The following is a 6782-nucleotide window of genomic DNA, read 5'->3' as shown; positions in this document are numbered from 1 at the left end:
TAAACTTTCAAAAATAGTTGATAACTTATGAAAAGAATCAAATTGTTTACTAGACAATCTGTGAAAATAATAAAGCTCTAGTCATAATTACATACTTGATAAATGAAAATTGTGATGCTAAGATACACTCCAGTAGTTCAGTGTGTTTTCAAAGACACCCACTTATATTTATATGCAATTAATTATAAATATTTTTATAAAAATAATATGTTAGTTTTGTATTTTGAACAATTTAAACTTGTTTATCGAAGTATCATATTAGTTTTAATTTTAAAACACCCAAAATGTTGAACATCTTTTCTTGTGCTTTTTTGCCATTATATATTTCTTCTTTGGTAAAAGGTTTCAGTTCTGGCCCTTTTAAAAGTCATATTATTTTCTTTTTCATCATTGATTTTCGTAAATTATTTATGGATTCCATTCACAAAATATAGCAATATAAATATTTGCTCCTAATATGTTGCTTTGTTCTGCTAATTTATTTATTCACTTTACATGCTGATGCATTCCACTCATCCCTCCTCACAGTTCCTCCTCCCATACCCCTGTTTCTTCTGTGAGAGGGTAGAGACAAGCCCTGAGTATACCAGCACCATGGTACATAAAGGGCTAGGTGTATCCTTTCCCACTGAAGACAACAAGGCAGCTCAGTTAGGAAAATGATTCCACAGACAGGTAACAGCTTTAGAGATATTGCCCACTCAATTTGTTGGGGAGCCTACAAGAAGACAAAGCTGCACATCTGCTATATATGTGTAGGCGGCCCATGCATGCTTTTTGGTTGCTGGTTCAGTCTCTGAGAGCCAGTAGAGGTTCAGGTTACTTAACTCTGTTGGTCTTCCTGTGGCATTCCTACCACCTTTAGAGCCATCAATTTTTCCCCCAGCTCTTCCTTAAAACTCCCAAGAGTCCATTTGGTGTTTGGCTATGGGTTTCTGCTTCTGTTTCAGTCAGCTGCTGGGTGGAATATCTCATAGAAAAGTTGTTCTAGGCTTTTATCTGCAAGCATAACAGAGTATCAATAATAGTGTCAGGGATTGGCACTTGCCTATGTAATGGGTCTCAAGTTGAACTGGTTATTGGTTTCTCATTCTCTCAGGCTCTGCACTATCTTTTTCTCTGCAATTCTTGTAGATAGGACAAATTGGGGGACAAAGTTTTGTGGGAGGGTTGGTATCCTTACTTCTCCACTGGGATTCCTGCCTGGCTACAGGAGGTAACCTCTTCTTATTCCATATTCTCACTCCTATGAATCCCAGCTAAGGTCACCCCAGACTGACACCTGGGAGCCTCTCACATCCCAGGTCACTTGAATGTCGTAGAGATGCCCCCAAACCCACCCCTCTAGCTCCAGATTTCCATTCATTCTCCTGGCCCTCTGGACCACTTCCCTGTTTCTCTCTATATCTGATTCTGTCCCACCCTTTATCTCCTTATCTCCTTTCTGACTCAGTTCCCTCCCTCCATCTCATTCTTACAACTGTTTTTAATCCCATTTCTAAGTGATATTCTAGCATCCTCATTTGGGCCCTCTTTCTTTTTTTGTTTCTTTGGGTCTGTGGAGTGTATCATGGGTATCCTCTATTTTATGGCTATTATCCACTTATTTATAACATATAATTATATTACATACAATGCTTTTCCTCTTGGGTCTGGATTATCTCTGTCCATTTACCTGTGAAATTCATTATATTCTTCTTTGTAATAGCTGAAAAGTGTTCCATTTTGTAAATGAACCATATTTTCTGCATCCATTTTTCAGTTGAGGGAAATATGGATCATTACCAGCTTCTGAATATTATGATGCTATGAACATAGTGGAGCATTTTGGCTATATTCCTAGGAATGGAATAGCTGGGTCTTCAGGTTGAACTATTTCCAATTTTCTGAGAGAAAAAAAGTTTGATTTCTAGAGTGGTTGAACAAATCTGCACACCTACCAGCAGTAGAGGAGTGTTCCTTTTGCTACACATCCTCACCAGCATGTGCTGTCACTTGAGTTTTTCATCATAGCCATTCTGATGGTATAAGCTGGAATCTCAATGTCATTTTGATCTGAACTTCCCTGATGACTAAGGACATTGAGCCTGTGTCTTAGTCAGGGTTTCTATTCCTGCACAAACATCAAGACCAAGAAACAAGTTGAGGAGGAAAGGGTTTATTCAACTTACACTTCCATACTGCTGTTTACCACCAAGGAAGTCAGAACTGGAACTCAAGCAGGTCAGAAAGCAGGAGCTGAGGCAGAGACCATGGAAGGATGTTCTTTACTGGCTTGCTTTCCCTGGCTTGCTCAGCCTGCTCTCTTATAGAATCCAAGACTATCAGCCCAGAGATGGTCCTACCCACAAGGGGCCTCTCCCCCTTGATCACTAATTGAGAAAATGCCCCACAGCTGGATCTCATGGAGGCATTTCCCCAACTAAAGCTCCTTTCTTTGTGATAACTCCAGCTGTTTCAAGTTGACACAAAACAAGCAGGTACAGCCTGTATTTAAGTGCTTCTCAGCCATTTGTCTGCTATTGAGAATTCTGTGTTTAGCTCTGTAGCCCATTGATTTTGTTTTTGATTTTGTGTGTGTGTGTGTGTGTGTGTGTGTGTGTGTGTGTGTTTCTAGACAGGTCATGCCCACTACAGTGAAGTCTGCTTGACAGGCAGAGAGGCCTGGAAGCACTCAGGAGGCAAAGAGTTTCAAGGAAACTCAGCCTCCTAGAACCTTGGTATTCTCATAACCCGTATACTCAAACCCTATCACCACATTAGTATGGTGTATGCTCTCTTTCAGTATTGTCTTATTAATAAGTGCCTTTAAAGATTGAATTTTTATCATAGATGAGCCTCCACCAGTGTTCCAATGTCCTAGAAAATCCTTGAAGGCAATGAGCTTGGAATTCAGTAGGAATTCAGTGAGAAGGTTACCTATTCAGTAACATTCAAATTTACTTCTAGTAGAGACCAGTGAAACTAATTAGGCATTACAAAGAATAGAGCCCTAGTAGCTCAGGGCCTGTCTGCAGAGTGATTACTTAGGACATTAGCTGAGGGTCACCCAAACAAGGAAATACACTATAGCCTAGAGAAAAGGTGGGTTTAAAATGAAAGAGTTAGGGAATCCCCTTGAAAATGGATTTTTACTAGGCCCAAAGGAATAACATAATCAGGCTTTTACTAAGAACTCCTGGTGGTGGGTTTAACAATAGACTAGCTTAATACCTGGCTCCCTTATTATTGGTAAACAGCTTCTTTTGATGTATACAGTCCTTTTGTTTTGTCACTGTAACTCTTTGGATGTGTCCTGCCTAACTTTTCTTGTTTTTCTTCTGTATAAAAAGTTTGATGCTCGATTTGAAAAATTACACTCAGATTCTACACACTCTCTCCTGTCGGGTCTGTTTGTCAATTCCCATCCGACTCCATGTGCATCTGTCCAAGACTCTGATTCGCATGGATTGAGGAGGGCCCATTGAGCCTCGTCTGTGGCAGAGACAGGGTTTCTCTGTATAGCCCTGGCTGTCCTGGAACTCACTTTGTAGACCCGGCTTCCCTCGAATTCAGAAATCCGCCTGCCTCTGCCTCCCAAATGCTGGGATTAAAGGTGTACACCACCACACCCGGTGCTGTGTAGCCCATTTTTGATTGAGTTATTTGGTTTGTTGATGTCTATCTTCTTGAATTCTTCATAAATTTTGGATCTTAGCCCTTTGTCAGATATAGGGTTGGTGAAGATCCTTTTGCAATCTGTAGGCTCTTTTTGTCCTATTGACAGTGCCCTTTCCCTTGCAGAAGATTTTCAGTTTCATGAGGTCCCATTTATCGATTGTTGATCTTATAACCTAAGCCATTAGCATTCTTTTCAGGAAATTGTCTCCTGTATCAATGTATTGAAATACATTTCTCACATTCTGTTCATTTAGATTTAGTATATCTGGTTTTATGTTCAGGTCTTTGATCAACTTGGACTTGAGTTTGTGCAGAGTAGTAAATGGATCTACTTGCATTCTTCTACATGCAGACATCCAGTTAGACCAGCACTATTTGATGAAGATGCTTTTTTCCACTGTATGATTTTGGCTTCATTGTAAAAAATCAATGTCAATAGCTGTGTTGTTTAAATCTGCATCATCAATTCCATTCAGTTGATAAGTCTGTCTGTTTCTATAACAAAATATTGCAGGATTTTTTAATTACTATTACTCTGTGTTACAGCTAGAGATAAGAGATGATGATAGCTCTAGAAGTTCCTATAATGTTCAGGATAGTTTAGGGCATCCTGAAATTTTTGTTTTTCCATATGAAGTCGAGAAATGCCCCCATTCAAATTTGTTAAACTTATGTTAGAATTTTTATAGGAATTGCATTGGATCTGTAGATTGCTTTTGGTAAGATGTCCATTACACTATTCCTCCATGATCATTGGAGATCTTTATATCTTCAGATGTCTTCTTCAATTTCATCTTTCAGAGATTTGAAGATATTCACATACAGGTCTTTCACTTGCTTGCTTAGAATTACACCAATGGACTTTATATTATTTGTGGCTACTGTGAAGTGTGGTGTTTCTCTAATTTTTCTCTCTGTTACTTTATTGTTTGTATAATGGAGTGCTGCTGTTTTTTAGCTAATTTTATATCTAGTCACTTTGGTGAAGGTATTTATTAGGAGTAGAAGTTCTCTTGTAGAGTTTTGAGATTGCTTATTTAAATTATATCATCCTCAAATAGCAATACTTTCACTTCTCCTTTTCTCAATCTCTCCTCTCTTTCTCCTCTCTCCTCTCTCCTCTCTCTCTCTCTCTCTCTCTCTCTCTCTCTCTCTCTCTCTCTCTGATTTTCTCTGTCTTTACTCCCTCCTGAACTCTCCTTCCCATACCCTAATAAAACTCTATTCCATGCTATGTCCATTGTATAGTTGGTACCTCACAGGGAAGGGATGCCTCAGCATGAACCCACAGAGGCACCAACTTCCACCTCATCATACACATATTGTATTCCTAATAACATAATACTGGTTCTTTTTTCAGTTCTATAAAACACAACCTTAGTGCTGTGAGACTTGGGTTTAGAAACTCAGAGGTTTACATCACCCAATTCCACATGGAACTCCACCACACAGGATCACTTGCTAGACCTATGGTGAACTGGTGAGCTTCCTCCCTCCACTGGTCAACATAAACTTACCCTGGTCTCCAAGGAGGAGTTTTGAGCTTGCAGCCACCCTGGAGTCCTTGTGAATTGAGACATTCACAGTATTTATGACTGGCCTTCTCACTGACCCCTCTTTCTAGGACATTTACCATTGGGTGCTCTCCTTCTCCCTCTTGCTGTCCCACAAGCTTTGCCCCCCCTCTCCCTTTCTTTCTCACTCCACTATGCTGAGAAATCTACGTTGAAAAAAAATCCTTGGCCAGACATAGGTAAACTGGTCTGCCTTGGTCTCTTGGCCCAACAGCTCAGGGGCTGGTCACATTGCTCAGCCCCTAGATTACTGGGTGATGAACTAATATATCTAGCCTGGCTGGCTATTTAGTTCTAGTTATTGATTTATCCTTAAAATGCTGGTATGGGTTACTGATAACTCCTATCCTTACCTAGAATGGGTATGTCCTCATGATCACATTCCTACTGGGATGTCTCCTGGTAAATTTTGCCCCTATACCCATCAAGCAATAACTCTCCATGGCCACTTACTGGTGCTTTGGAAACAAACTTTTACAACTCTCTAGATAGCCAGCCATAGGCCATTCCCTTCTCCATTCATTCTCTCACTGCTTGCTCTCAGTCACTACAAGTTTTCTTTCACCTGACTAGTTTCAGTTCTCCACTTTCCCCTAGATCTCTTTTTTCTGTGCAGGGCCTGACTCCAGAGCAGCCTAGCCCTTTTGATGGATCTCAGACAACAAGGACTGCCTTCAGTGCCATGGTCTCAGATACAGGCAAGGTGCACTCCCCTCCCCCTCCCCCTGCTCCCCAACCAACCCAACTCCCATTCCTGGTCCTGGCATTCCCCTATACTGGGGAATAGAACCTTCACAGGACCAAGGGCCTCTCTTCCCATTGATGACCGCCTGGTCCATCCTCTGCTACATATATAGCTTAAAGCCATAATTCCACCATGTGTGTGTGTGTGGTTTTTTTTTTGGGGGGGGGGATTGGTGGTATAGTTCCAGAGAGCACTGGGGGTACTGGTTAGTTCATATTGATGTTCCTTCTATGGGGCTTCAGTCCCCTTCAGCTCCCTGGGTATTTCTCTGGCTCCTTCATTGGGGACCTTGTACTCCTTCCAATGGATGACTGTGAGCATCCACTTCTGTATTTGCCACTGCCTCCTCACCTTAAGACAGTCTGATTTAAATCTTCTGTTTCTGGCTCCAGTCATCCAGCACCTTTCCCTCCCGAGGAGGGGTGTCCACCCTGGAGGAGTCTCAAGGCCTGAGCCAGAAGGAGAACCATCTTTGCTCCAGTGCACTGCCTGGGAAAGGGCAGCCTGCAGAAGCAACACAGCTTCTGGGAAAGATCCCTTTTCTGGTTCCAGTCATCTAGCACCTTTCCTGCCCTAGGAGGATTGTCTGCCCAGGAGCAGTCTCTGGGCCTGAACCAGTAGGAGAGCCATCTTNGCTCCCGTGCACTGCCAGGGAGAGGGTGGCCTGGGGAACCAACACAGCTTCTGGGAAAGATCCGTTTCTGGCTCCAGTAATCAGGTGACTTTCCCTCCTGAGGAGGGGTGTCTGCCCTGGAGGAGTCTCAAGGCCTGAGCTGGCAGGAGAGCCATCTTTGCTCTGGTTC

Source organism: Mus pahari, chromosome X, assembly GCF_900095145.1.
Source record: "Mus pahari chromosome X, PAHARI_EIJ_v1.1, whole genome shotgun sequence".
NCBI classification, from domain to species: domain Eukaryota; kingdom Metazoa; phylum Chordata; class Mammalia; order Rodentia; family Muridae; genus Mus; species Mus pahari.
Note: the sequence above shows the minus strand (reverse complement) of the source record.